Source organism: Thermobia domestica, chromosome 4, assembly GCF_964235325.1.
Source record: "Thermobia domestica chromosome 4, izTheDome1.hap1.1, whole genome shotgun sequence".
NCBI lineage: Eukaryota > Metazoa > Arthropoda > Insecta > Zygentoma > Lepismatidae > Thermobia > Thermobia domestica.
In genome coordinates this window covers 274,648,413-274,662,222 of record NC_137457.1, presented here as the reverse complement: position 1 = coordinate 274,662,222, position 13,810 = coordinate 274,648,413, and the positions used below count along the sequence as shown (strand labels likewise).

Below are 13,810 nucleotides of genomic sequence, written 5' to 3'. Positions count from 1 at the left end.
ATTAAGAGAAATTTTTATTACCTCTACAGTACATATCGTAATCAAATATAATGGTACTTATAATTAATAAAAAAATAGCAGTGAATGTAAGAATATGAAAGACTGTTTTTTGGTAAACCCAATTTCTTAAGAACCTAAACTTTAACAAGTATAGGCTTAAATATAGAATTTTACGTTTTAAAATTGTTCTAGGCTAAAAATATTTCACATATTTAAAATAAAGTTACTTGGTTATATGTTAATAATTATTGAGCTTTTAAGCTGTTGCTTTTACTAATTTTTATTTCACTTATGTTAAATAATCATTTGATAACTATTAAGTCTTTCCCTAATAAGATTAGTAATAAATCTAATGCAAATAAATAATAATTAGTTTGCTTTTTTATGTACGGAAAATGTTAAAAGGAGCAACTCGCAAGGGAAGGCCACGAAATTTCTTTACTAAGATGAGAACGAGACAATTGTGTTTGCATTTGATATGTTGTAACTAGACAAATCCCAAAGTTATAAGTGTCACCGTTCTTAATATCGTGAGTTAGAACATATATTTTAATGTAACAGCTATTATTTGGCAGAATAGTTTGAACCGGGTCATTTGTTGCGAAAACGGTTTGGTAGATTGAAAACTCGATGAACACGTATCCCATAATTTTCAGGGGACACTTTTTGGGGGTAAAAAGATTGCCCCAGGGTCCCCCGCAGGGTCCCGGATGAGGTCCACCTGAGTTTAAAATGGCAAGGGAGCTTAAGTAGCATACCGTTTGACAGATTTTGTGAAATGAAAGAAGGTGGAAAAAGTGTAGACATCTGTATACAACCATATACAAAATGGTGGATCTCAGCATAGCCATTTCGTGACCTTCCCTTGTAAGAATGAAATTTATTTTCCATTATTTTTTTTCTTTACAGTTTTAATAATAGATGAGCGAGTTATTGTTTTTAATACAACAAGGAAGCTTCGAGGATATTTAAAAGTAAAGAATCCTGCAGGAATAGATGTTTGGCTTAAAACAATTTGGTAGTGTTTGAGGAGAGGTCTGGTGGTTATTTACAGACTCATTATCTTCGCAACTGCTCTCTACACACACGCTTGGTGTAACATGTTAATATTCCACATCACTTTAATCAAAAGTAACAAAAAAGTGCAGCGATAAATAATTCTAAAACTAGAGGAACAATCAAATATATACTACATTAGCTGAAACGGTCTTTCTCCGCACAGGAATAATTGGCTTATGAAAAATATTTGAGACTTTTGGCTCAACAATAATTTCATATTTGGCTTAAATTTTGAGTCCCAGCTCACATAGGTCAAACACTTCATTCAGAGTTACATGGTAAAAGCCCAGATTAAGAAATGAATTAAACATATTTTTAAAAAAAATTAAGTTCAAATTCTTATACCATTTCACACTGATGTGATCACAAGGAAAAGGCAATATTGCTTTCAAAGTGAACAAAGCAACTAAGCAGATTGCTCCATTCCTCGCTTAAATTTTTAACAGGTTTGGTACGCATCTGCTTACGTTTAATAAGGAGATTATACAAAATTTTTATCTTCCAATCTTGGTTGGCTTGTGGGATATGGCATTTTACACATCATTCTTCAAAGACACCTACCCATTCAAGACTCACTCTATAATCAAAGTGTAATGACAAATATTTAGCTCATAATAAATATTAACTCTGTCGCGAAATTCGTTTGAAACTGTTTTTCCGTGATGCACTCACCTAAATCGAATATCACTTTCAAGAACATGTGGAAATTAATTATATTAAATGAATAAAGGAAAACAAATAAAAACACTTGCACACAAATCCCCATATTTTATAAGCAGTTAATATATATAGTCTTATCTTCGTAATTTGACAGTCTCATGTGATACTGTAGTTTTTACATACACTTTGGAACCCTCCCTTAGGATATGAAATTTAACCAAAGAAACGCGATAAAACCTCATCTTGAAGTAGATGATAACTATAGTCAGAAATTAATTTCAAAACGTTGAACAATTTTCACGTCATGTCACCAGAAATAAGATTCTTTTTATTTTGATATAATAGATATATGGAAGTATAAAAAATATACCAGTACTGTTATGAGTGATGATTTGAAAACACGGAAAGAGGGAGAATTTGTTGAAAATAAATTGTTTCTAATCTGAAATGAAAGTTTTCTTTCAACCGTATCAGCTCTTTCAGCTCCACACTGGAAATGCACCTAACGTAAGATGAAAAGGCAATGTTTTTAGTTCCACATGCTGATTAAACGGAACGTAAGGCAGGCAGAAGCTGAAACCTAGAACATGATAATAATATAATGAGAAGTAATTTTGAATACGTTGAATTCGTTACTCAACAATCCTATATTATTCGATAGTGAGGGCCCACTAAAACAGCTTGTTGAAATAGGAAGGTTCTATCTCTTTATTATTTATTTTAGAAAGGGCGCCTTGCCAATGTGGAGCCACAATGTCTGATGACATTGGAAGCATTTCACCATTTAGAATGAAATCGATATATTTTTATCTTTTCTACTTTTGAGTATGTTTTCTCATAACGGAGTTAATTTATTATCCCAGAATTTTGATAACCATGTATACAGATAATTATGGAAATAATAAAAGCGGGTATACACTATAAACCATTAAATTTTTAAATGTGTAATACTATACATTCATGTAACACGACTATGTTGTGGCAGTATTATCTTGAATAGCAGTAAACAGTTAGGTGCTATAGAGTTACAGTACGAATTCATGTGCAGTAATCTAGAGGATGATGGTTTAAAATAAGGAACTAATATTTATTTCTCAACGAGGCAAATGGTGGTGTGGGACTAGCTGTAACAGATGTGTCAAGGATTGTAGGGTTCATTATGTGTGTGATATATTGCGAATAACAGAATCCAAAGTGGTGACGAGAACACAATATACATAATGTGGCTTAGATGAATGTAGAACTTAATGTACCACTAAATGTCTCTTTGGCACTTAATTCAAAGAACTTGTCGTTGTGAAGCAATAGCTTTTTCTCTTCATGGGTTTTCTTCTGTTTCTTCCTTTTTCTCCAGATTTCTTTATTCCACCATTACAATGCATCTTATAATCCATTCTTACAATCCGTCTTAGCCCAAGTGCATAGTCAAGGGACATTAAGCTTCATAAATTAAAAAAAATAAAAATCTCAGAAGACACTATTAGTTGAGCTCAATTGACACAATCGTACCCATTTGACAAATCAGCCGTAAACTTTGACATCGCATTTGGAGACCTGTCAATTATAGTATGTGCGTCAGTACCAAAATCTACGAAAACCATATTTCTTATTCACATATACATTTGTTGTTCAGAAGATGTTTTTTTAAAAGTAAGAACCTTTAATCATATTAGTTTTATTACTTTTTAGGAAAACACAATATATAATAAAAATCACTAGAAACTCGAAACGTTGCCATACTGATTTTTCTAACTTCATTCCATTCTGTCCGCACCCTTTCCAAGAAATAGTTTTAAAGCACTTTAAGTACTTATGGAAACAACAAAGTTCCGAGTTCTTAATGAAAACGTCGATTATATTTACAAAATTGTTTCATATGGTATATATCTTCTATAACTAGTATAATATCTTATTCCAGAAACCTGGCCTCATGTCTTCTAAGATCCTTGCTTGCGATTGTTAACCCTTAGGTAATTGATAAATACTTTTAAGTCAAAATGTGGAAACTACCTAAACACCATTGCAAGAAAGTAAATCAGTAATTGCAATGTTTCTACAACCAGATTATAAATTTAACTTGTAAGCTTTATCTGCAAAATTTTGTCCCCAAGTTTCTAGTGATAAAGAATTCCTTGTCCAGAGATAACTCGAGACATTTATCAAAATATAAGAATTTAATTTCATTCCATAGAAACTTTAATACTGATTATATTAGATAGCTAAAGCAAACATTTCATCAAATTTACCTGCAAAAACATTCTTCTGCAATGAATCAAAAATACACGACTACCACACTATGCTATTCTTCCTATTTATTCTCCACATAAAGTTGACGACTAGACTTCTTCAACCATGTAAATTCCTTCACAAAAGATCCGATACCAAAGAACTGCATGTAAAAGCCGGAAACCACCATTATCCATTTTATAAGTTAGCTCTGAAAAAATTCAAGACATCTTATCAAAACTTCACAATTAACTGTGAGAAATTGTTTTACAAGCCTTAATTGTGAAGTAAGGCTTTTTAAAAGCTTTGCTAAATTTTGCACACATCTGCAGTAAATGAGTTTACTACGTCTGAACAATAAGTTCAGATTTCATACTTCTATTTGGTAGTTGAAAAGTTAAGTATGAACATATAATATTAATTTCTTTTCCGCTTTAAACCAGTCGTTCTATGAGAAAAAAAATATTCCAAGAGGGCACACTCAGTATTAAGGGAGGGCACTGCCAGTATTATTTTATTATTATCATAATATAAACGTATTATTTTGGTCTCCTCTGGGAAGCACTCTCAGGTCGCAGGGGGTCAGTGCCCTCCCAAAAAAAAAATCTGTCTGGAAGAAACACTGCTTTAGACTACGACACTATGCTATGCATAAGTGTTGGAAATCTCATACAATACCTATAACCGTTCATCTGTTTGTATTTTTAAGGTATTATGGCAAAAGGGTCAGAGATATTAACAAGTTTTTTCTCAATTAATTTATCACTCAAAGAACATATTAAGTTTTCTGTTAACTTTCTATTTAAATCAAAGAGATAAGAACTATTCGTCTTCGGTTGGTGGTCATATAACCAATGGCAACTAGCAACATTTTTCAATAGATTCAGTGCCTCAAGAAAGCTTACAAATTAGTTTCGTAACACTTTTCAGAAAGGGAATTAGTTTAAATGTATTCACGTTTCAATATGGTTTTACTTAGACCAAATTGGTAAGATATATCGAAAGGAGGTTTGTTGCAACTGATTCAGCATCTAAGGAGTAGGTTCTATCTACTTCATTAAACCTAGATACAAACCAAAAATGAGGGATCGATTCTCGGTGGGGGCTTATGTAGTTCGGATTTCATGTTAATCAGTAGATATACGTCTCATATAGCCTTATTTCTGAAAGAGACCTAGAACTCAAAATTTCCACTACCACCAAAAATTAGAAGTGGTATAACGAACAATTTTCAGTTTCAACATTGAGCACAATAAATTTAAAGTGTATCGACATGCAGTTTCCGACATCGATTAAGTGTCTCAAAGGAACATATTATTCATATTCTAGTAATCTACCGAAAACGAAAGTGGTTTTGATATATTAGTACTTTTAAACAAAATTGAATACGACGTTCGTGCTAAAATATTGAGCTATGTTTTGTCATATTCGTTAAATTAAAATGAAAATCGAATTCTTTATTAATTCTTGACGTAGGAGAACATATCATAAAGTAATAATAAAAAATGAAGGAGAAAAACAATTCTCAAGCATGACGACGTCAGTCAAACCTTATTCGTACTAATGTTTACAATAATAGAACGACAGCTACCAACCTCTCTTAAAAAAAAAAAAAAAAACTTCCTTTAAATCTAACAGTAAATTTTTCAACTAATATTCACTTGGAAGTGTAAGGCATACCGATAATTTTCTAGACTATATTCAAAGCAGTTTTGAAGATGATACGACAACTAAATTTTGTTTTGGATTTGCAAAAGATATTTGAACCTTTCAGAGCAAAATGTTAGTATTTGTATATTTGTATTCTCAGGTTACAGAAACGCTTTCTTCAGTGGAACTGTAACATTTTTACGATGGATTTCAACCAATCGAAGACTAATCTACTTCTATTCCTCATCTTTTGTCAAGGCCTCTTTATACTTTTGGATGAGACTTGTACTTCTTTCAGCTACGTCATCACCATAGTCATTTGTTTTAACAATTCACAAACTTTTTGGAAAAAATGATTATCCCCCATCTAGTGATCATAATGAAAGCTACGAACTTATATCAATTCGGTTATTGGGGCCGCGGTGGCTCAGTGGTACAGTGTTCATCTCTGGTACTTGGGGTCCCGGGTTCGATGCCAGCCCCCGCCAAGTAAACTTTATGCTGGACAAACACCGTGTGCGTGGGTTTTCTCGGGGTTCTCCCGTTTCCTCCCACTTTCTTCATTCCACCATTTCATTCATTACTCATCATCAGCGTCTTCATTTCATTTTTTTTTCAATTCGGTTATTAGCACAGTTAGTATGTTAAATTACATTGTAGTCTTGACATCTATAATGTAGTATACAGAAATGTAATGGAGCGTATACTCATTACCCACCTAATATTTTAATAATGCAGCATATATTTACCTTAAATTTACGACTGAGCGACTATATACGGAGGTGGGCATACGCTATAATTTAAAACGATCCAGCGTATACCTCCCAAAAATTTTAGCACAACATCATTGGTAATACTACATGAACAAAAAGGTTTAAAATGGAGCGACCTGTAAATATTGAGCAATAGGGCTGAAATTTTGCAGGCAAGTAGCGTATGACTCCAGAAAAGAAATAAGCCTTGCGGAGGATTATTTTGAACAAGTTTTTTTTTTTGCATTTGGTTTTTTACCACCCTAATATATATATATATATATATATATATATATATATATATATATATATATATATATATATATATATATAGGCCTATATCCCCAGGAACACCAAGGTATTTTTGGGTTACATCAAACACCAAGTGGGGGGGGGGTCTCTGAGGCCCACAACTTCAAGGCTATTATTTCTCCCCTAAAATAATTTATCCTGTCTGATATGAACTTGGGATGTGTAAGACATCATCTTTTTTTTTTATTATTTTCTATTATTACTAGATTTCTAAGTACAGTGTTGCCAACTATGTGTGTAATTGTTTAAGTTACCATTTTTTATCTATGTCAGTAATAATGACCTATTTATTTTACGTATTTGTTGGGGGTGCGGTAGCTGAGTGGTTCAGTTCGCATCAAGCCACTGTCGAGACAACGCGGGTGCTCTGGTGCTTACACAGTGTACTATAGCCTATAGTATAGTGGACCATATATACGTTAGGTGTATTTCATAGCTTTGATTTCTATATCAAAGCAAATCTACTGAATTAGGAGTTATACTCCGTCCTCTAAATTATTGCCGTTTTGGCGTAGTGCCGGTGTATCAGTGCAAAAGTGAATATGGAATATAAAAAAGATCTTCGATTTAAACTGGAATTTGACAAGAAGTTCCGTGCAGTTCGACAAGTCCCCCTGGAAATCTACCATTGGATGAACTCCACTTTCCAAGGTATTTTTGATCACATCAGTGCCATGCAGTTAAATAGTGAAAATTTTTGTATTTTTTTAAATTCAAAACGCAACACGAATACGATGACTTTGCAGCTCAGGCCCCTAGTGAGGTCCCATTCACTCATTAAAATAAGGAAGTGAGTTTAGTTCGAATTATTTCAGCCGCAGATCCGACTACCCTCCTTCGTGTGTTTGAGTTCCCTATCGCCACAATGTCTGGTAGCATTGGAAACATTTCACTATTTTAGAATGAAATCAATATATTTTTATCTTTTCTACTTTTGAATATGTTTTCTCATAACGGAGTTAATTTATTTTCTCAGAATTTTGATAACCATGTATACAGATAATGATGGAAATAATAAAAGCGGGTATACACTAAGAACCATGAAATTTTTAAATGTGTAATACTGTACATTCATGTAACACGACTATGTTGTGTATTATCTTGAATAGCAGTAAGCAGTTAGGAGCTATAGAGTTACAGTACGAATTCATGTGCAGTAATCTAGATGATGATGGTTTAAAATAAGGAACTAATATTTATTTTTCAACGAAGCAAATGGTGGTATGCGACTAGCTGTAACAGATGTGTCAAGGATTGTAGGGTTCATTATGTGTGTGATATATTGGGAATAAGAGAATCCGAAGTGGTGACGAGAACACAATATACATAATGTGGCTTAGATGAATGGAGAACTTAATGTACCACTAAATGTCTCTTTGGCACATAATTCAAAGAACTTGTGGTTGTGAAGCAATAGCTTTCTCTCTTCATGGGTTTTCTTCTGTTTCTTCCTTTTCTCCAGATTTCTTTATTCCACCATCACAATCCATCTTATAATCCATTCTTACAATCCGTCTTAGCCCGAGTGCATGGTCAAGGGACATTAAGCTTCATAAATTTAAAAAATAAGAATCTCAGAAGACACTATTAGTTGAGCTCAATTGACACAATCGTACCCATTTGACAAATCAGCCGTAAACTTTGACATCGCATTTGGAGACCTGTCAATTATAGTATGTGCGTCAGTACCAAAATCTACGAAAACCATATTTCTTATTCACATATACATTTGTTGTTCAGAAGATGTTTTTTTAAAAGTAAGAACCTTTAATCATATTAGTTTTATTACTTTTTAGGAAAACACAATATATAATAAAAATCACTAGAAACTCGAAACGTTGCCATACTGATTTTTCTAACTTCATTCCATTCTGTCCGCACCCTTTCCAAGAAATAGTTTTAAAGCACTTTAAGTACTTATGGAAACAACAAAGTTCCGAGTTCTTAATGAAAACGTCGATTATATTTACAAAATTGTTTCATATGGTATATATCTTCTATAACTAGTATAATATCTTATTCCAGAAATCTGGCCTCATGTATTCTAAGATCCTTGCTTGCGATTGTTAACCCTTAGGTAATTGATAAATACTTTTAAGTCAAAATGTGGAAACTACCTAAACACCATTGCAAGAAAGTAAATCAGTAATTACAATGTTTCTACAACCAAATTTTAAATTTAACTTGTAAGCTTTATCTGCAAAATTTTGTCCCCAAGTTTCTGGTAATAAAGAATTCCTTGTCCAGAGATAACCCGAGACATTTATCAAAATATAAGAATTTAATTTCACTCCATAGAAACTTTAATACTGATTATATTATATATCTAAAGCGAACATTTCATCAAATTTACCTGCAAATACATTCTTCTGCACTGAATCAAAAATAATCTTCTTCTCAATTATTCTCCACATAAAGTGGACAAGGAGACTCCTTCAAGCTTCTAAATTGCTTCACATCGGATCTGACAAGAAAGAACTTCGTGCAAAAGACTCAAAGCATTATGATCCATTTTGTAAATTAACTCTGAAAAAATTCAAGACATCTTATCAAAATTTCACAATTAACAGTGAGAAAGTGTTTTACAAGCCTTAATTGTGAGGTAAGGCTTTTTAAAAGCTTTGCTAAATTTTGCACACATCTGTAGTAAATGAGTTTACTACGTCTGAACAATAAGTTCAGAACCCATACCTCTATTTGGTAGTTGAAAAGTTAAGACATATGGATAAGTATGAACATATTAATTTCTTTTCCGCTTTAAACCAGTCGTTCTTTGAGAAAAATGTTCCGGGAGGGCACTGCCAGTACTATTCTATTTATTATCATGTTATATATTCTATTTATTATAAACTTATAATTTTGGTCTCCTCTGTGGACACTCTAACGTCGCCGGGGGCAGTGCCTCCAAACACCCCGTCTGGAAGAAACTCTGCTTTATACTACGACACTATGCTATGCATAAGTGTTGGAAATCTCATACAATAGCTATATCCGTTCATCTGTTTGTATTTTTAACGTATTATGGTAAAACGGTCAGAGATATTAACAACTTTTTTCTAAATTAATTTATCTCTCAAAGAACATATTAAGTTTTCTTTGTTAACTTTCTATTTAAATCAAAGTGATAAGAATTATTCGTCTTCGGTTGGTGGTCATATAACCAACGGCAACCAGCAACATTTTTCAATAGATTCAGTGCCTCAAGAAAGCTTACAAATTATCTTCGTAACACTTTTCAGAAAGGGAATTAGTTTAAATGTATTCACGTTTCAATATGGTTTTACTTAGACCAAATTGGTAAGATATATCGAAAAGAGGTTTGTTGCAACTCCTCTTCAGCATCTAAGGAGTAGGTTCCATCTACTTCATTAAACCTAGATACAAACCAAAAATAAGGGATCGATTCTCGGTGGGGGCTCATGTAGTTCGGATTTCATGTTAATCAGTAGATATACGTCTCATATAGCCTTATTTCTGAAAGAGACGTAGAACTCAAAATTTCCACTACCACCAAAAATTAGAAGTGGTATAACGAACAATTTTCAGTTTCAACATTGAGCACAATAAATTCAAAGTGTATCGACATGCAGTTTTCCGACATCCATTAAGTGTCTCAAAGGAACATACTATTCATATTCTAGTAATCTACCGAAAACGAAAGTGGTTTTGATATATTAGTACTTTTAAACAAAATTGAATACGACGTTCGTGCTAAAATATTGAGCTGTGTTTTGTCATATTCGTTAAATTAAAATGAAAATCGAATTCTTTATTAATTCTTGACGTAGGAGAACATATCATAAAGTAATAATAAAAAATGAAGGAGAGAAACAATTCTCAAGCATCACGACGTCAGTCAAACCTTATTCGTACTAATGTTTACAATAATAGAACGACAGCTACCAAGATAGTGTCTCTTAAAAAAAAAAAAAAAAAAAAACTTCTTTTAAATCTAACACTAAATTTTTCAACTAATATTCACTTGGAAGTGTAAGGCATACCGATAATTTTCTAGACTATATTCAAAGCAGTCTTGAAGATGATATGACAACTAAATTTTGTTTTGCATTTGCAAAAGAGATTTGAATCTTTCAGAGCAAAATGTTAGTATTTGTATATTTGTATATTTGTATTCTCAGGTTACAGAAACGCTTTCTTCAGTGGAACTGTAACATTTTTACGATGGATTTCAACCAATCGAAGACTAATCTACTTCTATTTCTCATCTTTTGTCAAGGCCTCTTTATACTTTTGGATGAGACTTGTACTTCTTTCAGCTACGTCATCACCATAGTCATTTGTTTTAACAATTCACAAACTTTTTGGAAAAAATGATTATCCCCCATCTAGTGATCATAATGAAAGCTACGAACTTATATCAATTCGGTTATTGGGGCCGCGGTGGCTCAGTGGTACAGTGTTCACCTCTGGTACTTGGGGTCCCGGGTTCGATGCCAGCCCCCGCCAAGTAAACTTTATGGTGGACCAACACCGTGTGCGTGGGTTTTCTCGGGGTTCTCCCGTTTCCTCCCACTTTCTTCATTCCACCATTTCATTCATTACTCATCATCAGCGTCTTCATTTCATTTTTTTTCAATTCGGTTATTAGCACAGTTAGTGTGTTAAATTACATTGTAGTCTTGACATCTATAATGTAGTATACAGGAATGTAATGGAGCGTATACTCATTACCCACCTAATATTTTAATAATGCAGCATATATTTACCTTAAATTTACGACTGAGCGACTATATACGGAGGTGGGCATACGCTATAATTTAAAACGATCCAGCGTATACCTCCCAAAAATTTTAGCACAACATCATTGGTAATACTACATGAACAAAAAGGTTTAAAATGGAGCGACCTGTAAATATTGAGCAATAGGGCTGAAATTTTGCAGGCAAGTAGCGTATGACTCCAGAAAAGAAATAAGCCTTGCGGAGGATTATTTTGAACAAGTTTTTTTTTGCATTTGGTTTTTTACCACCCTAATATATATATATATATATATATATATATATATATATATATATATATATATATATATATAGGCCTATATCCCCAGGAACACCAAGGTATTTTTGGGTTACATCAAACACCAAGTGAGGGGAGGGGTCTCTGAGGCCCACAACTTCAAGGTCATTATTTCTCTCCTAAAATAATTTATCCTGTCTGATATGAACTTGGGATGTGTAAGACATCATCTTTTTTTTTTATTATTTTCTATTATTACTAGATTTCTAAGTACAGTGTTGCCAACTATGTGTGTAATTGTTTAAGTTACCATTTTTTTTATCTATGTCAGTAACAATGACCTATTTATTTTACGTATTTGTTGGGGGTGCGGTGGCTCAGTGGTTCAGTTCGCATCACGCCACCGTCGAGACAACACGGGTGCTCTGGTGCTTACACAGTGTACTATAGCCTATAGTATAGTGGACCATATATACGTTAGGTGTATTTCATAGCTTTGATTTCTATATCAAAGCAAATATACTGAATTAGGAGTTATACTCCGTCATCTAAATTATTGCTGTTTTGGCGTAGTGCAGGTGTATCAGTGCAAAAGTGAATATGGAATATAAAAAAATCTTCAATTTAAACTGGAATTTGACAAGAAGTTCCGTGCAGTTCGACCAGTCCCCCTGGAAATCTACCATTGGATGAACTCCACTTTCCAAGGTATTTTTGATCACATCAGTGCCATGCAGTTAAATAGTGAAAAATTTTGTATTTTTCTAAAATTCAAAACGCAACACGAATACGATGACTTTGCAGCTCAGGCCCTAGTGAGGTCCCATTCACTCATTCAAATAAGGAAGTGAGTTTAGTTCGAATTATTTCCGCCGCAGATCCGACTACCCTCCTTCGTGTGTTTGAGTTCCCTATCGCCACAATGTCTGGTAGCACTGGAAACATTTCACTATTTTAGAATGAAATCAATATATTTTTATCTTTTCCACTTTTGAGTATGTTTTCTCATAACGGAGTTAATTTATTTTCTCAGAATTTTGATAACCATGTATACAGATAATTATGGAAATAATAAAAGCGGGTATACACTATGAACCATGACATTTTTAAATGTGTAATACTGTAGATTTATGTAACACGACTATGTTGTGTAAGTATTATCTTGAATAGCAGTAAGCAGTTAGGAGCTATAGAGTTACAGTACGAATTCATGTGCAGTAATCTAGAGGATGATGGTTTAAAATTAGGAACTAATATTTATTTTTCAACGAAGCAATGGTGGTGTATGACTAGCTGTAACACATGTGTCTAGGATTGTAGGGTTCATTATGTGTGAGATATATTGCTAATAACAGAATCCAAAGTGGGGACGAGAACACAATATACATAATGTGACTTAGATGAATGCAGAACTTTAATGTGCCACTAAATGTCCCTTTGGCACATAATTCAAAGAACTTGTGGTTGTGAAGCAATAGCTTTTTCTCTTCATGGGTTTTCTTCTGTTTCTTCCTTTTTCTCCAGATTTCTTTATTCCACCATCACAATCAATCTTATAATCCATATTACAATCCATCTTACAATCCGCCTTAGCCCCAGTGCATAATCAAGGGACATTAAGCTTCATAAATTAAAAAAAATAAAAATCTCAGGAGACACTGCTAGCTGTGCTCATTTGACACAATCGAACTCATTTGCACAATTCAGCCTTAAACTTGAACATCGCATTTGGAGAGCTGTCAATTATTGTATGTGCGTCAGTAACAAAATCTACGCAAACCATATTTCTTATTCACATATATTTTTGTTTTTCAGATGTTTTTTTTTCAAAATAATAACCTTTAATCATATTAGTTCTATTACTTTTTAGGAAAACACAACATATAATAAAAATCACTAGAAACTCGAAACGTTGCCATACTGATTTTTCTAACTGCATTCCATTCCGTCCGCACCCTTACCAAGAAATAGTTTTAAAGCACTTTAAGTACTTATGGAAACGACAAAGTTCCGAGTTCTTAATGAAAACGTCCATATATACTTACAAACTTATTTCATATGGTATATATCTTCTATAACTAGTATAATATCTTATTCCAGAAACCTGGCCTCATGTCTTCTAAGATCCTTGCTTGCGATTGTTAACCCTTAGGTAATTGATAAATACTTTTAAG

The 13,810-nt window shown here is 33.2% G+C and overlaps 1 protein-coding gene across 1 annotated transcript in view; it reads right to left on the bottom strand.

Annotated features, from left to right (window-relative positions):
* LOC145683519 (uncharacterized) overlaps positions 1–13,810 on the bottom strand; it is a 375,576-nt gene that overhangs the window by 61,460 nt on the left and 300,306 nt on the right. The window contains exons 27-28 of the mRNA XM_081754860.1: positions 9,013–9,185; positions 3,966–4,156 (exon numbers count right to left, since the gene is read on the bottom strand). The gene's annotated coding sequence lies outside the window, so the exon portion shown is untranslated. The remainder of the gene's footprint in view (positions 1–3,965; positions 4,157–9,012; positions 9,186–13,810) is intronic.